The 22,902-nt window shown below is 57.5% G+C and overlaps 1 protein-coding gene across 1 annotated transcript in view; it reads left to right on the top strand.

The window, feature by feature from the left end:
* Positions 1–330: 330 nt before the first annotated feature.
* The window catches only part of TMEM184B (transmembrane protein 184B), a 46,394-nt gene continuing 23,822 nt past the window's right edge, over positions 331–22,902 (top strand). Inside the window, exon 1 of the mRNA XM_075553559.1 lies at positions 331–478. The gene's annotated coding sequence lies outside the window, so the exon portion shown is untranslated. The remainder of the gene's footprint in view (positions 479–22,902) is intronic.

Raw genomic sequence — 22,902 nt, 5'->3', positions numbered from 1 at the left:
GCAATTTCAGCGCGTGAAATTGCACACAGCACGTGCGTGAACATTCGCTGCCACGTTCCACACGCATCTTCCACTCTGCATATAGTCGTTGTATTTTGTTTCACCTTCAAACAGACCCAAGCCGGGGAAATTAGAGCCGAGGGAAGTGAGGCGCTGCATGGCAGGCGAGGCACCCAGCTGGCTCAGTAGCCGCAGGCTGGGAAGCTCAGGAGGCCGGGCTGCGGGCTCCGCGCGTGGTGCGGTCCCTTTAAGGCCGGCGCGGTGATCTCAGCCGCGCGCCCGCCCGCCCCGCCCTCCCCAGCGGCGCGCTCAGTGCGCAGGCGCGCCGCGGCGGCACTCCGCTGGGCCCCGACGTGCCGGCGGCGGCGGAGACTAGGGGCTGCGGCTTTGCCCGCCCGCCCGCGCGCGCGCGCGCCCCGCCCGCAGAGAGTCGGCCGCCGCGCATCGCCAGCACACGCCGCCGCCATGGGCTCTCGAGGTACCGCGACCCGGCCGGCCTCGCGCCCCAGTTTCCTAGGGGAGCCGCTCTGCTGGGCAGAGGGCCGTGCGGGGGGCGACCCGCGGGTCTCCTGGGCCGCCGGTCCTGGAGCACAGAGGGGGTGAAGGCAGCGGGCGCCCGGGGGGCAGAGGGGGGCTCCCGCCGGCCCGCGCGCACCGCCCTGCGCACCCTCCTCTCCTGGCCCCCTCCTTGCCGACGTGGCGGGGACCGTGTAATTGGACCTGCCTGTGGAGGTGACGGGGGTGGGGGGCAGGGAGGGGCGCGCTCGGACAGGCTTTTGGGTGGGTGTGCTAGCGCCTGGCACGGCAGGCGAGCAGGGAGAGCCATCCGTGCCCTGCGCGGTAGCTGTGCACTGGGAGGACCTGATGCCTTTGGGGGAATGTGAATTGAGGCTGCACCGGACACGCAGGTCTGATTGTGTCCAGAGGGGCACCCACGCAGCCGGGGGGCTCCAAGGATGTTTACCTCCAGAGGGACCCCGGGCTGCCTACCCCATCCTGCGCTTGGTGGCATCCGCCTCCTCCCGGGCACACCTTGCTTGAGTCTTCTTGCGCCAGGGCCAGGCAGTGGGGGTGGGGAGTGTGCGTGTTAACAGTTCTCAGTGCAGACCCCCTTCTGGGGGTCAGGGTGTTAGGGAACCATCTCACCCCCACCCGTGGGCAGCAGCGTGAGGCTGCTGTTGACACGCCTGACACCTGTGTATGAAGTGAAGCCCATGTATTATTTACCTGACTGCATCCTGGGGCTTGGCTCTCCCTGCCAGGGAAGCTGCCTGCCGCATTCTGTGCCCTGGGGGCCTGGGCTGAGAGTCTACTGGCAAACAAGCTCTCCACACCTGGCACCTACCTAGGAGGCTGCAGGAGGCCCAGTCTCAGGTGTGGCCTCCTTTTCTCCTCCCTGGTTTCCAGCCTGCTTGGTGGCACCTAAGGCTCTGGGGACATGGGGATGTGTTGCCCGAGGGTGCTGGGTGAATCAGAGCTGGGACTGGGGGGCTGGCGGGGCCTCACCAGCCTGGCTGATGCGCCCACGAACTGTGGACCCAGACTCGGTGGCCCCTGGCCTCCAGGAGACCTTGGTGACTTCAGTGCTGGGGGGGAAGGGGACAGAGCTGGCAGAAAAGACTCCACCCAGAGGGGTGCAGTTGCGACAAAGCCAGAAGGATGACTAACATTGGTCTTGGTGGCTTTGTGCGTTCACATAGATTTTGCCTGTGAGATCTCCCAGCAACTGTGCATGGGAGTAACTGCCGGGTCACTTTGCAGATGAGTAAGTCAAAGTGTGGAGGGTGTGTGACTTGTATGGCTGGGAGGTGTGACCGGCATGCCTGAATGGAGCCACCCCTGAGCCAGGACCTCTCTCCATGTCAGGTCACACTGCCTCTTCATTTATGGAGGGTCAGCCATGTGCTGGGTATTGGGCACGGGGCTCTGAAGGTGGCGGCCCCCTAGGTGCTCCCAGGGTGCTGGGAAGATGGACATAGGGACCTCTCTTGGACACTTGGACCCATGTCTTAGGGAATATTGTAAGCGTCTCCCGTGGTGGTGGTAGGTTGACCAAGAAGCGCTTGCTGAAGCCCCAACTGGGTGGCCGGCAGGTAGGACGGGCACCCCTTGGGTTTTGTGTGGATGTGGCTTCGTCCCACTCGGCATTGAAGGAGCTGGCTGCTGAGTGCTTGCTTGCCCGCTGGCCGGCGCAGTCCCAGAGAGGGGCTCAGTGCTATTTTTGGACCCCGCTGCACTCACTGGGCCCCAGGAACTCCCCAGAGTAGAAACCGCCTCAGCCAGGCAGTAGCAGTCAGCGTCTTGCTCACCATAGGGCCTTCAGTCGGGAGATTTTGGTGGGAGGGCCAGCCCATGGGCTCCGGGACAGCTCGGTCACCTTCAGCCGAGGTGCTCAACAGCTGAAGACCTACTGAGTGCATGGAGCGGTGTCAGGCCTGATTCTTGCCTTCACAAAGGTTGTGGCTGGCGGAAGGGGACTGACCTATGTCAAAGGCATGTGAGACAGTGCCCCGTTTGTGTGTGCACCGGACAGTGCGGACAACAGCTTGTTGATGGAGCACTTACTGTGTGCCAGGCAGTTCAAAGCACACACACCCCCACCGCCCTCTTGCTGCAGAGGCGGTGGCTGAGGGTGCCAGGAGGCAAAGACCCCCTTGAGCCCACACTGCTGCTGCTGCTCTGACCCTCAGAGTTTCTGCTCTCCCCTCTCTGACCCTGGAGGGTGGCAGATGTCTTGCCAGAAGCAAACTGGTCAGAATCTTAGAGGCCAAGGGGCACTTGACCTGTGGAGGAAGAGGTGGACATGTCAGGGAGATGGGGACCCACGGGCAAATTGTGGAGGTCTGAAATATCCTAAGGTGCTCTGAGGGTGTAGTAGTTAGGCATGGGGCTGTGACCCACAAGTCAGCAGTTCAAACCCACCAGCTGCTCCTTGGGAGAAAGACAGGGCTTTCTACTCCTGCAGAGTTAAGTTCTCAGAAACTCACGGGCAGCTCTGCCCAGTAGGGTCACTGTGAGTCGGCATCAGCTCAAGGGCACTGAGTTTGGCACAGGTGGGCTTTGGGTACAGAGACCTTAGAGAGTGTCACTAAGGAGTCTGAATTTGAGTCCCCAGTGGGAAGCAGGGACCCCTGAAAGTTTCAGAAAGGAAGTGACATCATTTGCTGATACCCCATATCCTCTTTCCTTTATTCCCGAAAATGACTCCCAGAAGGCCCGCCTCCCTCCTGCTTCTCTTCCTGAGGCCACTGGCATCCTCGCTTTTTAGGCTCCTCCTCCCTCTCTCCCTGCCCCCTGCTGTGTGATGGGGGGGGCACCTCTGGAAGTCACTGTCCCAGTTGTCCCACATGCTTCTCCTAGGACTCACAGTTCCTTCTCCTGCCGTCCTGCCAGGATGGACGTGAGCAGCTGGCTTCCATTCCCATTTGAGAACCAGGCTGACTGGCCCTCGCCTATGCCCATGCTCCTCTGCGCTGGAAATACAGGTCAAGGGGGGTGGGAGCAGGAATCCCGGGGCTGAAGTGAGGGCTGGCATGTGTAGGTCATTGAGGAAGGGCCTGTTCCTTCCGCCTGCCTGCTCTGCTGGGTGGTGGGCCACCAGTGTCCCATGGCGCTCGAAGTGCTGGACAAATGAGGCATCCTCCCTGTCTGCCTGGCCAAGGGGACGTGTCACATTGGGGTGACGGGTATCCCTCGCTCCCGTGGAGGAGGTGAGGTACGAATGGGCCCCCGGAAGATGAGGGATGAGGTGTCATTCCAGGCTGAGGGAGCGCACAGTGGCCTGGTTCTGTGCTGGCCCGTGGCCCCGATTTTCCTAGATGTTCAGGCAGCTGCAGGTTGGAGCGGGACAGGCTCAGTCTGCGGTCTACAAGGTAACCCCTGGAAGCCTGGAGGGAGTGCAGGAGAAAGGGGAAGAGGTCTGTCTCCATGGTGACGGAGCCAGCTGAGGTCTAAGCCAGGGAGTTTCTGGGTGTGTGTGTGGCTGCAGGGGGCAGTCAGGGAGGTGTTTGGTTTGGGTGTCTGGGACAAGGTTGAGGATTTAGAAAGCCACTGGAGTGGCTACTGAGAACTCAGGAGCAGGCGACGCCAGTCTGGGGCCTGGAATGATGGGGGTGGGGGTGGAGCCACTGCACTGAACCATCTGGTGACCCAGAGATCACAGAATGAGGGGAGGCATGAGTTCAAATCCTCTGGCTCTTACTCACCTTGAGCCCACGGGCAACTTACCGAACATGCAGCCTGCTGCCTTCTCAAGGGTTACAGCCTGTAACCACCCAGTGGGCGGAGAATGACCGTCCCCTAGGGTGTCCGAGGTTGTACATCTTGGTACAGAAGCGGGCTGTCTCAGCTCTCTTGATAGGAAGTGGACGGTTCGGTCCACTGACCTTTTGATTCACAGCTAAGCGCTTAACCTCTGCGTCACCTGGCCAAGGGAAGATGGCTACCAGGGCCTAATTTCCCCTTGTGGGAGAATGGATGCCAGGGAGTTCCTCTGTAAAATGCGGGTGACCGCAGGGACCCGAGGTCTGAGTGGACGCAGCCTGGCCTGGCACACACAGTGCTCAGACCACACTGTGACGAGTGCCAGCAGGCCGTCTGTCCCGCAAAGATAACGATGGGTGTGCATGGGCCCGGGGGACATCAGACACCAGAGCAGGTTCCGTTGTTAGTGATGCTCGGAGGGACGGCAGCGAGAGCTCCGGGGAGGTACCGACTTCTCCAACGGAGGGAGGTTGAGGCCGCTCCACAAAGGAGGCATCTCTTGGAGGCCCGAGAATGTGCGTTCCAGGTGGGGGAACAGCCTATGCAAAGCAGAGGTCTGAGTTCCTGTCCGCCTCACTGCTTGGCACGAGGGCTCAGCACCCAGAGGCCGGAGGTCACGATTCATTGAATGCCATCCTCTTGGGCTCCCCGGGGACGAGGAGAGGGGCAGCCATGCCCAAGAAGACCATGCCAGGGTCGTCTGGTCGAAGGAGACCGTGCCAGGGGCATTGGGTCGCCACCAACATGCTGGATCTTCTCATCATGCCCCTCCCCATCACCTCCCTCTGCTGAAAGGGACGTGGGTATGGGCTGCTTCCCAGGGGCGCGCTCCGTCTGAGGCTGGGAGACTAAGGCCCGGTGCTGAGCACTGGGAAGCTGGAACCGGCCTGGACACCAGAGCACTTGTTCACCTTCTTGCTGCTGCTGTCGCCTCGAGACAGACCCCCTGTGCTTGGACAGAGCGTGGAAGCCTGACACATGGCTCCTGGGTGGCGATTTGTCTCCTGTCTTAAGGCTGAAACACCCCACCCCTGGGCCCCACATTCATCTGTACAGGGGACCCCAGGCAGGAGGGGTGGGCCCCGCAGGAGCTGGAGTGGGAACGTTCCCCTGGATCTCACCGGTCAGCTCACCACGCAGGCCCTTGCTCGGTCTGCCCGCTCTGCTCGGTTCATCGGGAGAGTGCCCCCTCCCCCTAGGACATGGGCTTGGGTCCCCGCCAGGGGCACCTCTCCTACAGCCCTCGCCCTTGCCCTCCCTGAGGCCTGTCTGTGGCTGTGATGTTCAACGGGTTTCCAGGCTAAGTGGACTGGGAAGAGCAGTCTGGCAACCTACTCAGGAAAACCATTCGTCCAAAAGAGAGGAGCCGCCGGTCATGGGGCCGTGGGGGTGACGCAGGTCCTTCTGGGGTGTGGGAGTCACTGTGCTTGGGTGGTGGCCCACAGCCCGCATGGAGAAGGTGCTGGTAGCGATTTTGACTCACTGAGTGGCTGGTGGCCTTTCCACCCAGATAACGCTGGCCGCTTTCAGGGGACCCGGTGGCATGAAGAGGCTTTGCCCATCAGGCAGCCTTGCGGCTGCCCCAGGGCAAGTCCCAGCTGGGGTCCGGAAGGTCTGGGGCTGAGTGGAGAGGAAGCTCAGCCGGCGCCGCCTCTTCCTTCTGCCCTGGCTCGGGAAGACCCCACCCAGCAAACCTTTGTGCCCGGCCCGCGACACTTCCAGCCCCACACCGCTTCGTAAGCAGTCACACGGCCAGATGACCATGAGGGGGCTTCACCGGGCATGTGGAAACAGGGAGGGAAGAGACCAAAGGTTGGTTCCAAGAACTGTCCATGCTGTCCGCACCCAGCGGGCAGTGGGTAACACTGTTCCCCATGGCCCTGCCACCTTGAAACCATGGGTGTCTTTGGTTTTAGAAATAGCCCTGTTGGTTGCCAGCGAGGGAGCTCGAAGAGTTTGGGGGGGATACCAGGGATCACCCCACATTTCATAACCAAGTAACAACTCCTGTTCCACATTTCTCAGCCCAGTCATGCCAGCCGTCCCTCTTCACATCATCCTGACCCTTCAACCTTTGCTCATGAGCGTCCGCAGTCAGCTGCAGCACCAGGGAGGGGCACCTGTACCAAACAGAGCCTGGGAGTTTCACACTGAGTTGGGGTGGGGATGGGGGGAGCTGAGGCCCCCAACCTCTTGGCCGGACGGCACCATGGAGTGAATGGCAGAGCCCTGGATGAGAGTCAGAAAGCCCAAGTGATTGAGTGATGACCTTGGGTGAGTCACTTGACCTCTCTGAGCCCCCCCTTCCTCGATACCGAAGCTACTGCTCTGGGCAGCCGGGCATCATGGTCTTGGGAGAACAGAAGGAGAAGGTGTGTGTCAATCACCCTTTGCCCCCCTGGGATCTGTTTACTGGGTCTCTGGAACATTCCTGTCTCTTCTGAGGAGCCAAGAGCTGAGCTACAGACTAGGGGGGAGCCTTTCACCAGAGGGGTATGGGTGGGCAGGATGGTGCCCTCCTGAAAGAAGAGGAAGTGGGGCACCCAGACTTCACCACCTTTGCCTTTCCCACCAGACAGCCTCCCTCCTGGGGACAGAGGTAGAGGCTGGTTCCTTTATTTTCTTCTGCTGCCATCCCTGTGGACTTCCGGTACCCAGAGCGCCCTGTCCTGCTGGCAGGGGGCTGAGGAACCTGTCCCGTTGGGCGGGCTGCTGCCAAAGCCCTCGGGGAGTCATCATTTCTGGGAACGCACCAAGGGGCAGATTGCTAAACCCATGGCTGCTGCCGAAACTGCTGGCAACACCGCCTGCTCGCCCAGGCCAGCCTCTGGCTTTCCCACTGTAGAATCATCTGAGCATCAGGGGTTCCCCGCTGTTATTTTTGAATCCCTGGAAGGTGCCATGCTCGGTGTCGGTGAAGGGGCTGCAGTGTAGATAAATAACATGAACGTATCACTAATAAGATATTAATGATACTTGGAGAAGGAGCCTTGATGGTGAGTGTTGGACTGCTAACCACAAGGCCAGCAGTTCAAACCCACTAGCCACTCCTGGGGAGACAGGGGAAGTAGTCTGCTCCCCTAAAGCTTCACAGAAGCCAGACGGGGTTGCTGTGCCTCCGAGGGTGAAGTTGCCCACGGTGTTGGAGGAGGAAGCGCCCAGATTCTCAACTCCCTTTGACTGGTCCCCCACTATCCTCAGAGCGCTTGCACCCCCCACAAATTCTGGGGGGAATCCAAGCGGGGTGATGGCGATTGTATGTTAATGGAGGTGCAGGTGGAAGCTATGGGTGGTGGGGGGGAAGTGTGAGCTGAGGACCAGCAGTTGAGTTGGGGGCTCTGATGGATGGGGGAGGTGGGCGCCCTAGGGAGTAGGACCACCTTGAGCTCATCTAGAGGCATGAGACTGGAGATGTCTCAAGGACCCCCCATTGTCATTTGGGGTCCCAGGCTTGTCCCAGGAAGTGGAGGGAAGCCCTCCCTGGGCAAGTGTGTGGCTGGATCTTGGACAGATCGGATGCATAGAATCTGGCTTCATCCAAACAGGAGCAGTTGCTCTGTGAAGCCAGATCGATGCCGGCGTGTTGATTAGAAGCGAGTTGAACGCAGGGGGCCCCAGTGCGCACAGTACGATTTGATTTCCCAGGCCCTGAGACTGGACTCTCGTCCTGGGGGTCCGCAGTAGTAGGGTGGAGGAGGCGCTGCCCCATGGTGTTTACCCAGCTGCCCTCGCTTGTAGAGAGGGGCTGTTAGGTGCTCAGGAGGCCTGGCTCTGTCTCCTGCTGGCTGGCCGCCTGCTCTCTGGTGAGCGATGCTGGGGTAGGAGGGAGTGCCATGGAGGAAGGAGTGGGAGACCTGCGTGGCTGTGATGCCCCTGCGGCTGGTGCAGGCCCTGGCACTCGTTTGCAATGGCACTGGCCTGAGGTACTTGACCCTCCTCCCACCAAGCCCATTTCTCCTCCTTGGGCTCTGGGGCCTCCACCCAGGGAGAGCAATTAAGGCAGGTGTTATGGTGACTGATCCATTGTCCCTGCCCCAACCCCTGCCCTGGGACCAGAGCCATCCCATGAGAGGCCAAGCAGCCCAGGGGAGCGCAGCAGTGGACCAGGGGAGGGCAGCAGTGGGCAAGCAGGGGCAGCTCCAAGTCCAAACCCTCCTCCTGTGCCCGACCAGACGGCGCCCATGAAGCCGCACACAGGTGTGCCCCCACCCCTGTTCACCTGGTGACTCCCATTCGCGAAATAATCCTGCAGGTGTGTTAGCCACCAGTGCCAGGTGCCCTTCAAGGCCTGACGCCATCTACCAGCTACATGCTTGGTTCATGGATGGAGCTGGCATCACACCCTGGCCCAGCCACAGCTCAGAGGACTGCACAGTCGCAGACACACTGTGGGCATGTCGAGTGCTGACGTGGGGCCGTCGCCAGGTGCAGGGGTGCCCCGCAGGCCGATACCCAGGCCAGGGAGGCAGCACGATCCCTGGGTGCCTACTTGTCAGTGGTGAGAGGTACTGGGCCGGAGGGTGGGGGTGGGGAGGCGGAGGGGGGTTGGGGTGGGGAGGTGGAGGGGGGGTGCCCTGGAAGTTTTGTGTGGTCTGTTGATGAACAGGCTGGTGTCATGGGGCAAGAGCCTCTGATTCTGACTTGTCTGGAATGACATTAAGTGAAGAAAACAGAGGGACTGCATCTTGGCCCCTCAAAGGCCTGGCTGTGCCTCCCCTCCCCAGGGGGGGAGGCAGCGCTGAACCCCTGAGCTAAACGCCTGTGAGGCTTGTTCTTTGCCATCTGTCCAGGATTGACATGCATCCTCCACGTTTAGGGGTGGCCAGGCTGGACCTCTGTGCCTGCGATGACGGCCCATCTGGGAATGAGTGGGGTCCCTGATGAGGCAGGGTGGATGTAGGATGTGTTTTGAGCCCATCTCCTTTGAAAAAGATTACACGAGTGCACGGGGGGGGGGGGGAGGGTGGCAGACACCAAGCCACATGGGGGTCTCCAAGGGAGTAGACGCTGGAGTGGCCAGGGCCTTCCCCCGGGTGTCCTGCATTTAGACGTCTAGCCTGAGCTGTGAGGAAATCCCCGTCTGGATTAAAGCGTGTGCGGCCCCACGGGCGCCCGTCTGGTCGGGCACAGGAGGAGGGTCTGGACTTGGAGCTGCCCCTGCTTGCCCACTGCTGCCCTCCCAGGGCTGCTCAGCCTCTCTCGGGGCGAGGTGGGGGGGGAGAGGGGACGGCTCTGGTCCCAGAGCAGGGCCTGTGATGATTGCACTGGGTAATGGAGACAGGAACCCGTGAGGTTTGGCTCCTGTTTACCGCCCCCCCCCCCCAATTTATAGGCGAGGGGCCTGTGGCAGTACTTGTCCGAGGCACAGCGAGGAGTGGGATGTGGACACAGGTCTGGCCAACACTTCCATGGAATCCGCTTATTTTGCCACCTGCCCCACATCGTGGGCAGCTGGAACCCTGACCCCCGCTTGTCAGCCGCTCCTTGGTGCATCCGGTGGTGGTGTGGATTCAGGTGTGTTTTCCCTACCAACCGTCTTCTCTGGCGGCCCCTGGTCCGCTCTGTGCTTAGTGCGTGGACGGTGTATAGAAACAAAGAAACACTAAAAAGACCCCCTGCCGCCAAGGCGATTCCAGCTTTTCTGGACCCCTTAGGACAGAGTCAGGCAGCCCCTCTAGGTCCACGACTTTAAATCACGGTTCCCAAGCTTATTTCCCTTCTTAGAGAAAAATAATCACTCTGCGCTCCCCTGGCAATTAAATACTTTGTTACACTGTAGCCATAATCCAGGATAAAGCATTAGGTGCCTGTTTTCGTAGCTGCCCACGGGGCCGTTCTGCCCTGTGCCGTAGGGCTCACCATGATTCGGCATCAACGTGGCGGCAGTGAGTTTGGTTTGCTTTGGAGTTTGGATCATTCCAGAAGCCACTGGATTCCACTTTGGGGAAAACACTGCTTTGCATCTTTTTTTTTTTCACTCATTTTATTGGGGCTCATACAACTCTTATCAAAATCCATACATACATCAATTGTATAAAGCAATTTGTATATTCGTTACCCTGATCATTCTCAAAACATTTGCTCTCCACTTAAGACCCTGGTTTCAGGGCCTCATTTTTTCACCTTCCCTCCCCGCTCCCCCCTGCTTTACATCTTTATGGGAGTAGAGAACCTCCCCATTTTCCAAGTAGAGCCTAGTGGCTGGTCATTCTGAGCTTCTGACCTTGCACATAGCAGGCCCAGTGCATCAAACCCACTACCACCGAGTCGATGCTGGCTCATAGCGACCACATAGGACAGGGTAGAACTGCCCTGTGGAGTCTCCGAGACCGCGGCTGCTTATGAGAGTAGAAAGCCCTGAGGAGCAGCCGGTAGTTTCAAACTGCTGACCTTTCGGACCAGCAGCCCAATGCGAAGCCACTATGCTCCTCCTGGGGCACTCTGAGGCCACACAGCTGCTCCCAAAGGCCGCGAGCACTGTGCTTTCTTTCACACTTGGTGTGGAGGTTCGACTTGCTGCAGTCAAGCCCACAGATCTTCCGTGCACGGGTGCCCTGGGTTTCTACATCTGTGAACACCCGCAGACGCACCCCCCCCATCACCCTGCACTGCATCCCCAGAGCCCCGCAGACCCCCTGGTCCCCCATCCCTCCCACGGTTCCCACCCCATCACCATCCACCAGCGCGGCCTAGTGGGACCCTCATGGACATGGAATCCCAGGGAAAGGGCTCCTTGGTGTCTGCTCTCCCTTCCCCTGTGGCAGGCTCTGGTGGTGCAGTGGTTAGGAGTTGGGCTTTGAGCCACAAGGTCAGCAGTTCAAATACTAGCCACTCCACAGGGGAAAGATGGAGCCTTCTACTTCCATAAGCAGTTATAATCTCAGAAAGTCACAGCATAGTTCTACCCTGCCCTATCGGGTCACTGTGAGTTGGCATCAACTTGATGGCTATGAGTCTGGTTTTTTAGTTGAGTGGTGAGAGGCCTGCGCCGTGGAAGGCAGCTTCTGGTGCCACAGGGAGCTCACTGGCACCTGCCTCAGCAGGGTGGCTGGGTGCTTTGTCGTCATGTTCCTGAAAAGGCAGTCACAGGTCTGAGGATCCCAGAGCCTGCTTGGGAAGCTGAGCGTAGATGGGTTTGTTCTTGACTTGGGAGAAAGCTGAGAGGGTCAAACTTTGTATCCCAGTATGTACTGGGGTGGGGAGAGAGCCTGAATTGTCAGGCTCAGTTAAGTAAGCAGGCAGTGGAAGGATTTTGGATTACCATGCATGCCCCTTAATTTCTGCCAGTGGCCGTCTCTTGCCTCCAGGGACATGCATCTGATTGGACGGTGGGGGGGGGCGGATTTCCTCCACACCCCGCCGCCCGCTGAGAGAGTCAGGAGAACTTGAGCCCAGCAGAGGGGGATGATGTTAACCAAGCCCCTTGCTCTACTTGCTCCAGGGGCCCAGCTTGCTCATGATGGGAGGGGCAGTGGGGGTGAACCACCCCCTCCCCACCACTGGTCCTTTGTCAGAAGACTAGCTGGGAGTCACTGGTCTGCCTCCCTAATCCCCCCTGGAGAAGGGCCAGCTGTGGGATGTTGACCTTTGATGTGGGTCAGCCTCTTCTCAAAGGGCAGCAGCAGCTCCCACCCAACGCCCAGGGCTGCAACGGGATCCAAGGGGGAGGGGGCCAGGCTCCAACTCCGCAGCGGCTCAGAAAAAGGCTTATATAAATAAAAACCCTGAAGACCCCCCAACCCAAAGAATCCACTGCCTTCAGTTGATACCGACTCGTGCAACCACCATGAAGGACGGGGTGCATCTGCCCCACAGGGCCCTCCAGGCCATAACACTCAGGGAGCCCACTGCCCACTTCTTCACCGGGGGGCAGCCACTGGGCTCTAGCTGCTGACCTTTCCGCTTGCACTGATCTGCCGGGGCTCTTAAGATCTACTCCCAAGACACCCTCACCTCCACGGGCCCCTTGAAGATCCTCCAGGATCCCTAAAACCATCCCCAGGGCCCCCAAGACTTTCCCCTGACTCTCAAGGTCTTCCCCAGGCCTCCATGAAAGCTTTCCCTGGCTCCCGATACCTTCCCCAGGAGCCCCCAAGACCTGGGCCCCCAAGATTATCCCCTGCCCACCAAGACCTTCCCCAGTGGCATTAACACTCTGCTTAGACAAGCGTGTGGACGGGCTGCCAGTTCAGTCAGGCCTGTGGGTGGGCAGTGGCAGCTGCAGAGAGGGCATGCCTGGCTGCAGCTCTGAAGCGTTTACATCTGGACCCAGTGGATGGAACTCTGGCCAGGAGAGTCCAGGGAAGCTGCGGGCACCGGCTGGCAGAGTCACCTGCATACATCCCTTGGCTGGTGACCTCTTCCTCCCTCCTTCCAGCCAGCTGGGTAATAGCTTCGTAATCTTGCTCCCCATCCATCCTTCCATCGCTCTGCCGCCTGCTCCCCATCCTTACCCTCCTGCCTCTGTTCCATAAGGACTCTTGTGATCACATCAGATAAACCAGGATAATCCCTGCATCTCAGGATCCTGTTGCTGAATCAAGTCGCCTGTTCATAGGTTCCAGGGAGTAGAAGGGGGACACCTTTGGGGCACCCTCATTTGGCCCAGCACACTGGGCTTACTGGCAATCATGGTGGGGGAGGAACGGCCAAGTGCCCCCAGACCTGAGCGTAGCAGGACCCGAGATGCTCTCTGAAAGGCATAGGTGTCAACAGTGAGCACAGCTTTGCGACTTGTCTGAGACATGAGGGGGAGCAGCCAGGGGGGTCTCCACCAGTGTGTCTTAGGGTTCGGAGAAGAACTGGCCGTGGTGGTGGTACTGTGTCAATTTGAGGCATTCCTTGGGGCTTGCCAGGAATAAGTGTTATTTTACCCTGAACTTCTGCCCCACGTCCTTAGACTGGTCCCCTGCCCACTTCGATGATAGGGCCAGCTGTGCCCTCCTGCTTGGAGGTAAGGCAGACATCCATAAACCAGTCCACCTTGCTTCTCTGCTGGCATGGATTGGCCTGAGCTTGTCCCCCTGATGAGGAGCCCCGGTGGCATCCTGGGTTATGCATTGGGCTGTTTACCTCAAGATCAGAAGCTCAAGACCCCTGGCTGCTTCATGGGGGGGAAATGAGGCTGTCCACTCCATCAGGATTGACCCACAGGGGCAGTTCTAGGCGCAACTCAGGGGCAATGAGTTTGTTCTCTCCCCACCCAGTCTCACCCCCCCCCCCGCCCCCGTGCATGTGGGTGTACAATTCTGCTCTGTGAGGTTCTCACCGGCTGATGGTTAGATTGCCTGGCCTTTCTTGCACAGCACATCCTGGTGGATCTGGGCCTCCCCCACTTAGAGCCCCATCTCTGTTTGTACACCACGAGGCGGTCCGGACTCCAGGGCAGCTGACTGGTTACCCTCTGACTTGCTCCAGACCTGGTCTCTGCTTGTAAAGGCAGAGGCTTGCTCGCCACTGTCCCACTTTTGGGGTTCCTGCCTTTGTCTAGAACAGCAGTACTCAACCTGAGTCACAACTCCTTTGGGGGTGGAATGTGACCCCTTACACAGGGGTTGCCCGAATCATCACAGTAACAAAATGACAGTGATGAAGTAGCAACAAAAAGAATGTTATGGTTGGGGGGTCACAACCACATGAGGAACTGTATGATAGGGTCGAGGCATGAGGAAGGTTGAGAACCATGAGTCTAGAAGCTCCGACTGTATCTAAACCACTCCCGCACCCATCAGAGGACTTTGCAAACTACAGAGTACACACAGCCCAACCCGGGACCTGTGAACCTCGGCCGGTCTGCTCCTCTGCACCAGACACAGCCCTGGCCCCATGCCTGTCAACATGGCTACCTGGTGCCTCTTCCCCACACCAGCTCCCTGGTGCTTCCTACCCCGGGCCCAGCAGCCGTCGGCCAGTAAGCTGTTCTTCAGTGCCTGTGCTGTTGACACAGAAGGGCCCCAGGAGACCTGGATGGACCCTGCCCTCTCCGAGCCAGCTGTTAGGGGGCACAGGTGCTCAGTGAACAAGCTCAGCTGCAGTTGTTAGACAGGGCAGTACATCACTGGGGTCTGTCCCTGCCCCTCACCCCAGCTCATCCTCTCCAGCCCAGACCACGCAGAAATCCCCGAGGGTCTTTCCGAGTCTCCAGCAAATTAATTTGGTGGCAAAAACTCTGACCTGAATTGATATGAGACTAATTAGGGTTCTTTAAAAATATCTCACTCACCTGGAGAGACTAGTAATATGTTTCTCTGTAGAAATGGTGTGGGTTTGAGTTCAGGGTGCTGCCCAGCTACTCTGGGAGGTGTGTGAGGGGTGTCCCACCAGGTACTTAGAAGCACCACAGTCCGCCCTAAAATCGGAGGGATCCTCAGTGTCCAAGCTCATCTGGCCCCAGGCCTGGGTTCAGAAGGGGATGGTTTACCCAGACACTGATCCCAAAGACACCTTATTCAGTGCAGCCCAGCATCTGCCCAGATCACAGCTCCCGTGACAATGCTGAGATTCCAGCTCAGCCTCTCTGACTCAGCTCCTGGGGACAAAGTGTGGACACAGTGGCCTGGCCGCTTTGCTGAGCGGCCCATGAGCAGTCTGTAGAGGGTCCTGCAGGCGCAAGGGCTTGGCTTGGTCTTCTGTCCTCCTGGGGCTGGACCAACAGGTTGGGGCAGAGGAGGGAAGGAGGAGGCGGGCAGAGAGAGGGTGCCTCTGGTCCTTCCTGTTGCCTTTCACGATACTCTTCTAATTTTCTTTTTTAAAAAGAACAACTTTGTTTTTGTGGTTGCGGAAAACATACGCCACAAGATGTACACCAGTGGGAGTACTTCGCCAGGTGTAATTCAGCGACTGACTCCATTCTTCTAGGCTGTGGAACCATCCGCACCCTCTAGTCATTGTCCCTCCCCCTCCCGACATCAACGCACTGGGTCCCTGAAGCGCCCTGTCCCGTCTCAATAGTGCTTTAAAAGGAGGACAATGCTCCTTTTACTAGTAATTAAGCTAAACGATCATTTGGTTTGAAGAAGACTTCAGGGGACATCATTTTGGTTTAAGGCTTAAAGATGATCTCAGGACAGTAGTTACCGGGATTTGTTCAGCATCAGTGATCCAGAAAGTCAGGATTCCTAGATCATTTGAAATTCTGTTCTGCTTCCCCCCCCCTTTTTTTTTGATCAGGAGGCTTCTATGGGCTCTCCACAGGTGTTACCACACATCTCTATCTGTCAGCACTTCTGAGCCTCCACTCCCAGGATATGGATACTGAGGTTGTTATCGTTTACACGCACATTACTTTACGTTGAAGGTCCCTAAGGGGTGCAAGTGGGTTGTGCTCTAATGCTAAGAAAGGTTGGCCGTTCACATCCACCCGGCTGTGCTGCAGAAGAGAAGGCCTGGCTATCGACTGTCAAGAACAGCCCACGGGGCAGTTCTACCTTGCATCTCACCAGGCTGCCTGGTGCCAAAATCAGTGGCAATGAATCTGGACCTTCTTAGCTTGACTCCCTGTTACACTGTGAGCCTCCTACAACCTACATCCAAATGAAAAATGAAGGGTGAGAAAAGGTTGCTCTACTTTCTACACACCATTTTCTTCTTGTCGATGTTAGGACAAAACCTTCTGTCCGTCTGCCTGACCCCCTTGGGAGGTTGGGGCCTGTGTCCGGTTGGTTTAGCCACGTGGCTGAATGGCGGCTCAGAGGGAGAGAGAGAGAGAGAGAGAGAGAGAGAGAGAGAGAGAGAGAGAGAGAGAGAGAGAGAGAGAGAGAGAGAGAGAGAGAGAGAGAGAGAGAGAAAGAGAGAGAGAGAAAACTCTCTGCCCACGCCCATCACCACATACGGAAGAAACACCTTTCTTTCTAAATTGGGTGCCTCTGTTCTTCTGTCCCACCCTCCCCGTCTGCAGAGGATTTGTTGACACGTGGCTGGTATATTTCCATCCTCCCTGACGCCAGTGGGGCGTGTTTGTTTTGTTGTGTTTTGGTAAACGGAATGGCAGGTGCCCTATTTTAAATTTCCAAACACGCAAGCCCCAAATCCACCCAAGTGCTTTGGGAAAATGTTAGCGGATTAGAAAATCCTGTGAGGACGTCTTTCAGGTGTGAGTGTTTTCTAGGTGACAGACTGTTGGGTGATGGGGGCAGGGCGTCACAAAATCCTACAATAGTGGAAACATTGAGAACACCGTGCTCCAAGCCTCCAGGCTGCGTTTCCTCCCGGGAGCCGGCCCTCTGCCATTCTGTGTTCTCGCACACTCTGCCCGCGGGGGCGTGGGTCAAACACTTTTACAGGTGTCTGGGAAGCAGCCATTTGTGGGGGGGCATGGCAAGTTTAGACACCCCCCCTTTTATTTTTTGTGAATGACAAATGTGTGATTTGATGGTCGGTCTGGCAACTCTGTTTTTCTACAAACCCCACTGCCATGGCACGGATGGTGACCCTCAGGGACCCTAGAGGACAGAGCTGAATTCCTCCCCAGGGCTCTCGAAGCCCACAGCCTCCCTCACCTTTCTCCCACTGAGCCCCCTGGGAGCTGCTTAGCCCGCTGCTCCCCCAGCCCCCTCCCCCAGTTTCTCTGCACAATAACTAGTAACCCCTTGACATAGAGGGGTCTCTGAGTCACCTGCCATCCCGGCACCAATTTTTTAGGGAAGTCCGCCTTTCTGGTGTGCATCTTTTTATTGTGGAAAATTCTGAACATGCCAAGAATGCATTTCTCCTTCCTGCCCCTCGTTTGCATCGGCAGCCCTCGGAGGTTTTCGAATCATGTTTCACCCAGCTTGCCTTGCTCGGTTCCCAAGTGCACTCCACGACTTTGAACCCACCCAGAGTCACAGTGGCATCGTTTTCAGTAGCAATCTGTACTTTGTGGCCACGCTGCACTCAGACAGTATTCACGATTAAAGGGTTTATTCGTGGACAGATTGTAACCTAAGTGGACAGATTGTAACCTAAGTGGAGAGCAATGCTCAGGATACAGTTAGTTTACCAGGACGTATTACAAGTAGCTCTTTCAAGTTTGTTAATGCCCCAAAGGGCAGACCACTCTGCTAGAAGCTTCAACGTGAAGACATTCAGCTCAAGCTCCGGATCAGCACACCCAGCTCCTTGAATTAAATGCCCAGAGGCACCCACTCCAGTGAGCCTAAGCCCAAAGACTCTCCTCTCCACTTTTGAAAGTCAGCAAGTCCAGCTCCCCCAATTAAGTGCCTGGAGGCCCCAACTCCGCAAGCCAGCCTCCTGCACTAAAGCCCTCAGCTTGGGAAGGCCCTCACTCTGTGCCCTGCTCTGGCTCCTGGTTTGCTGCTGCTCCCCTTGTGGGACAGCTGTAGTCTGGATCCAGGAAGCTCACTGGGCAGGAACCTTGGGTCCAGAGGACGCGCTCCACTCCTGGCTCTTGCTGGTCATGAGATCCCTCCCCCTGCTTCTCGGAGGGCTCGTTTTCTGCATAGCAGGATGGTATTTCAAGGAATCTTGTTTACTTATAACAGTGGTTCTCGGCCTTTCTAATGCCGCGACCCTTTAACACAGTTCCTTGTGTGGTGGGGATGCCCCCAGCCATAAAATTATTTTCATTGCTACTGTGATGAATCAGGCGACCCCTGTAAAAGGGTGGTTCGACCCCCAAGGGGGTCGCGGCCCACAGGCTGAGAACCACTGGCTCACAGCTTTAGTCTATGGGTTGTCAGCATCAGCACCCAGATAAGGGCCATGCGTCACTCAGGATGCCTCTTATCCTGTGCCATGGTTCGTGCTTTACGAAGCCGAAACAACAAAAAGGAGGGTCAGCGGGAAAAGAGGGAGGTCCTCAAGGAGACGCATCGACGCCATGGCTCCAACAATGGGCTCAAGCTTGGGGACCCGTGTGAGCATGCATCGGACTGGGCAGCGTTTCCTTCTGTCGTGCATGTGGTCGTTATGGTCAGAACCAACTAGAGGGCCTCTGACGGCCACCACAACAAAACCGGGCTGCAGTGAGACCGATACCACTGTAAAGACAAAGTAGATTTCCTCCCAGTTCTGGAAGCTGAAGTCCCAACCTCAGCCCGCTGCTTCCTTCCTTACCCGTAGCCTTGGTTCTCGTCATCCAAATCTGCTATCTGCTTCCTCATCGCTGGGTGTGGGCTCCTCTGCAGATAACGAGGAAGTGATGAGGTTTTGAATCCACCTTGCTCCGGTAGGGTGTCAGTTGATTGGCGGATCACTGTTCATTAGATTACATTACGGAAGGCGATCACATCATATCATATGATGCTACATCCCCTAGTACCAGGATCTCATTCCATAATGTCGAGGGTCACAGTTTAATCCACATTTGTCTTCCGTAGCCCCTGACCTTCATGTTGCGGCCGTTTGTCTGTGGAGGACTCTGTCCCTCTGTCTGTCCGTGGGCTGCTGCTTCCTCGGGTGCCCATCTCGTGTCCCTCTGCTCCCTGTGTTGCCCGGGAGGAAGCGGGTGGTTAGTTACAGCGACTGTGTAACTGCCTTTGGGCAAGCACCTCTCCCAGGTGTGTATGCTTCCGAGGGGGGCCCAGAGGTCTGACTGCCCCACGTTGGAGGTTCTGATACTGTGTCTGCCTGATACCCACTGGGAAACACGTTCCCACCGGCCTTTCACCTCATGGTTGTGTCCGCTGTGGGAGACCCATGTCTTCATCCATTGTTATTAAGTTTTTTTGTGTGAGGGGGTTTCAGAATGGTCCTGTTTGCCCTGTTAATCTGTTGCCGTCATGAGCAGGGCTTGGGCCAAGTAGAACGCTCCCTCCCTCCCCATTCCGTACCTACCAGTGTTCCAGAGGCGGGCACGCGTGCCGAGAGTGTGAGCCACTCGCTGGAGGGGAGCAGGTGAGGGAGCCTGATGGGAACCCTGTGCCCTAACCTCAGAGCCAAAGCTTGGTGGTGCATCTTCCCTACTTTTGTGACTCTGCTACAAAGTCATCCTCTGCGCCTTCCCCCCCCACCCCCAAAGTCTACCCTGGGTGCTGTGCGCCCCCCCCCCCCCACACACACACAGCACAAGTACTAAGGCCTCAGAGTTACCCAGCCACTCAGAGTCGATCAGGGCTGGGAGCTCTTGGAGGCCGTAGCTGGGTCTCTCTGGTCTGGTGTGCCCACCTGAAACATCCCTCTTGGTGTGAAGATGGTGCCAGCAGCACCCTCGGGCTGGCTCTCTGCTTGTCCCCAGCAGAGGTTGGAGAGTTGGGCAGTTCGTGTAGGCATGGGAGCTCCTGAGCGGCCCCTAGGTAGCCAGCTACCTGGAGGCTTTACCACCGCACCACCCCATCCCATCCCCAGAGCCAAGGAGTGCACCAGCCAGCATCACCTGCTTCCGGTCGGCATCCCGCCTGCTCCTGGGACCTGGGCAGGCAAGAGACCCTTCTGAAGTATGGTCCTGTCCCGAGTGGGAAAGGATGTGATCCTCTTATCCACGTGCCACCGCCCCCCTAAACACCATGACTCGCCAGTGCCAACACTAAGTGAGAAGGCCTTCTTGTCTGTCTAGGAACAAGGTGACTGGGTGATGGACGGCCGAGGAATTGCTGCCAGCTTCCTCACCTGCTTCACTTGGGTGCCAGGCCGAGCCTGTCCGTCTGTGATTAAGCAAGCCATTTGCGTGGTAGTAGGAGCTCCCCACAGCCGTTGGGTACTGCGCTGGGGTGCTATAAAACCAAGCTCCAAATCATTCTCATCTCAGACGTATGGATAACGTTACTTATTTCAACATTACTGTGAGAAGAAAACACAACATGAGTTCACATTCTGGGGCAGTGGTTTGTAAACCCTGAATAAGGTGTGAGGTGGGCCCTGTGCAGACAGAGCCTGGGGTGGGGACTGGGAGGCAGGGGCAGGTCCTTTGATGGACATCCAGCACCGCCCTCCTCTTCTGTGAGCTGCATCTCCAGGCTGTGTGGGATCCTCGGAGGAGGGCAGCTCAGGCCGGCCTCTCCTGGTGGGGGATTGTGTTTTGAGGGGTCTGGGTTTGTGTCCTGGTGTCTTGATTGTGCAGGGGTAAACTTTGAATGGACCTCTGAATTAGGTGACCCACTTTGGCCATGAGAGAGACTCGGTGTCTTAGTGAGCTGGTGCTGCTCTTACCCAAATACCACAAGGGGGTGGCTGGAAGGAACAGACCTTCTTTCTCCCAGGTCTGGGGCCCAGAAGTCTCAGTCAGGGTCCGGGCACGGCTGTCGGTTCTCTCTAGTTTCTGGTAAATGCTTGTTCAGCCCCAGCATTCCTTTGCTGCTTAGAGATGTGTGCGCGTGCGTGTGTGTGTGCGTGTGTGTGTGTTTCTAAGCTGCTCCTTTGCATAAGCTGCTACTCAGAAAGGAGCCTTGGTGGTGTAGTGGGTTACGCCACACACTGGGCTGCTAACCACAGGGTCTGTTCAAAACCACCAGCCGCTCCTCAGGAGAAAGAAGAGGTTTTCCACCCCCATAAAGAGTGACCGTCTCGGAAACCCACGGGGGCAGCGCTACCCTGTCTGATGGGGTCGCCATGAGTCAGCCGCGACTTGCTGGCAGGGAGTGTGGCTCAGGAAGGAGTAGGTTAGGACCCACAAGGGCTCTACGAGATTGCATCCACAGGTCAAAGGGTTACAGGCAAAACTTAGCTTGTCTGGGGACCACCGTTCAGTTTCTAACAGCACGGCTATTGAGCATCACTCCTGGAAGGGCCTTGGAGTGTGACGGAACAAACAGCCCTGCAGAAGTGAGCCCCAGGCCTTCCGCTGCCCTGGCTTCCCAAGTCCATGAGCCAGAATAGACGCCTTGCCTGGAGTCTGATCCCCCGGGGAAGTGTCAGAGGGAGGCTGGCTGCCCTGTGACAGATCCTGCTCCCAGAAGTCACGGCTGCCTTCGACTTTCCCACCCTCGCTCGGCGGGAGACATCGGCTGAGAAGCGCCTGAGCTTCCCGTGGCCCTGGTGGGCAGTGACCTGCGAGGTCCACACTTGGAAACAACCAGCAACTCCTTGGGGAAAAGACAGGGCTCTCCACTCCGGTAGAGGCACAGCCTGAGAAACTCACAGGGGCAGCACTGCCCTGTCCTCGAGGGCTGCGGTGCGTCAGCGTCAACTCAATGGCAGTGGGGTTGAGTGCTTCCTGTTCCCCCCCCCACCCTGCAATCCCCCTCCCCATCAGCCCCCTGTGTTTATTCCTTGGATTCGGAATGATAGACGAAGATGATTTACAACCCAGATCTCTTCTTTTTCGGAGTTATTTTGGGCAGCGTTCAGTTCCGCAGCGATGCGTGCAGGCGTGTTATTATTAGACTTGTCGGAGGGTCTGTCCTTCAGAGCCCGCCTCCCTCGCCGTCTGCAGATAGACGCTCTCTCCGCTTTCTGACTTTCTTTATATATCTGCTGTCTCCCTGGCTGGGAGCTTTCAACGGAGAGTCCTCTCTTGGCTGGTGGGGATGTGAGGGCTTGTTTCCATAGGAAAATCTCAAGGTGGAGGACTCTCGCTGTGGAAGAACTTGACCAGTGCTGGTGGGGCGGCGGATGCCCCATGGGAGCTGCTTTCCCTGCTTTGGAAACCAGAGGCCCTGGGGGCCCGGGGGGGGGGGGGGGCTTCCGTCTGTGTGATCTAGGTTAGACCAGAGATGGGTTCAGGTTCAGGCTGGTTTGGGAGTTTGGCCGTCTTGTGGGTCAGTCAGCAGAGACCCTTAGGGGCCCAGTTAATTGATAGTGGAGCTTGGGACCCCAGCTTGGGCCAGGGGGTTCACCACACAACCCCGTCTGTGTTTTCCAGGCACCTCTATATCTCATCAGCTTGTCGGAAGCTGGTTTTCTGGGTCCGCTTCCGGTTCTCATCGGTCCTCCAGGGACGGAGTCTGGGAGACTCCAGGACCCTGAGGGTAGGGTTGTCAGGAAGGGCAGGTCCTCCCCAGAGCAGACTCTGAAGTGATCCTTCAGAAAGTGAGCCCAGCCTGGTTCCTGTGTGGATTTCTGAAGAAAGTCTCACGCCTGTCCATCAGAAGTCATTTATTTGTTCCTGCTGGTGCTAAAGGCGTCCCCCCCAATCCCTGGGCAGCCTGGGGTGGGAATGCAAGTCCCCTGAGCCTCTGGGCCAGACCGATTGCCTTCCTGGGCCCTGCCCACCCAGCTCTCCTTCCCCACTGAGTTGTCCCTTTGTGGAAATCTTGGTGATTCTGTTTGCTTTGGGCCTGTGTGGTATTGCAAACTCTCTTTGCGGTAACAACTGGACATCGAGAAATGGGGAAGCCAGCCCCATGCCTGGCCCGACCGCACATGCCTAAAGACAGGGAGCGTGTCAGTTCTGTGGAACACAAGTCCCCCAAGTGGGCTACTTTCACAAACAGGTTCATTCTAGGCTCTCTCACTGTGGGCTCAGAGAGAAGGGCTCTGTCTCCTTTCAGCATCTGCGGGCCCAGGGTCCCTTCGAATCGCTATGTGTCCTGATCTCCCCCTGGGCCTCGGACATAGGTTCCTAGATGGGTTTGGCATCCTGGCCCCCTTTTCAAGGGGGGCGGGGGGGTGATTACTCAGCACCCCTCTGGCAATGAACAACTTTGTATTACAGCCCATAATCCGGCATAGAGTAAAGGTATCTGCTTTTCCAGAAACAGCCCCCTACCACCATCAGTCTATCACCTGCTCCATGGGGGGGGGCACTGTCACCCACTTTGGGAA

The sequence above is a fragment of the Tenrec ecaudatus genome, chromosome 6, assembly GCF_050624435.1.
Source record: "Tenrec ecaudatus isolate mTenEca1 chromosome 6, mTenEca1.hap1, whole genome shotgun sequence".
NCBI classification, from domain to species: Eukaryota; Metazoa; Chordata; class Mammalia; order Afrosoricida; family Tenrecidae; genus Tenrec; species Tenrec ecaudatus.
Note: the sequence above shows the minus strand (reverse complement) of the source record. Positions and strands in the feature narration are given on the sequence as shown.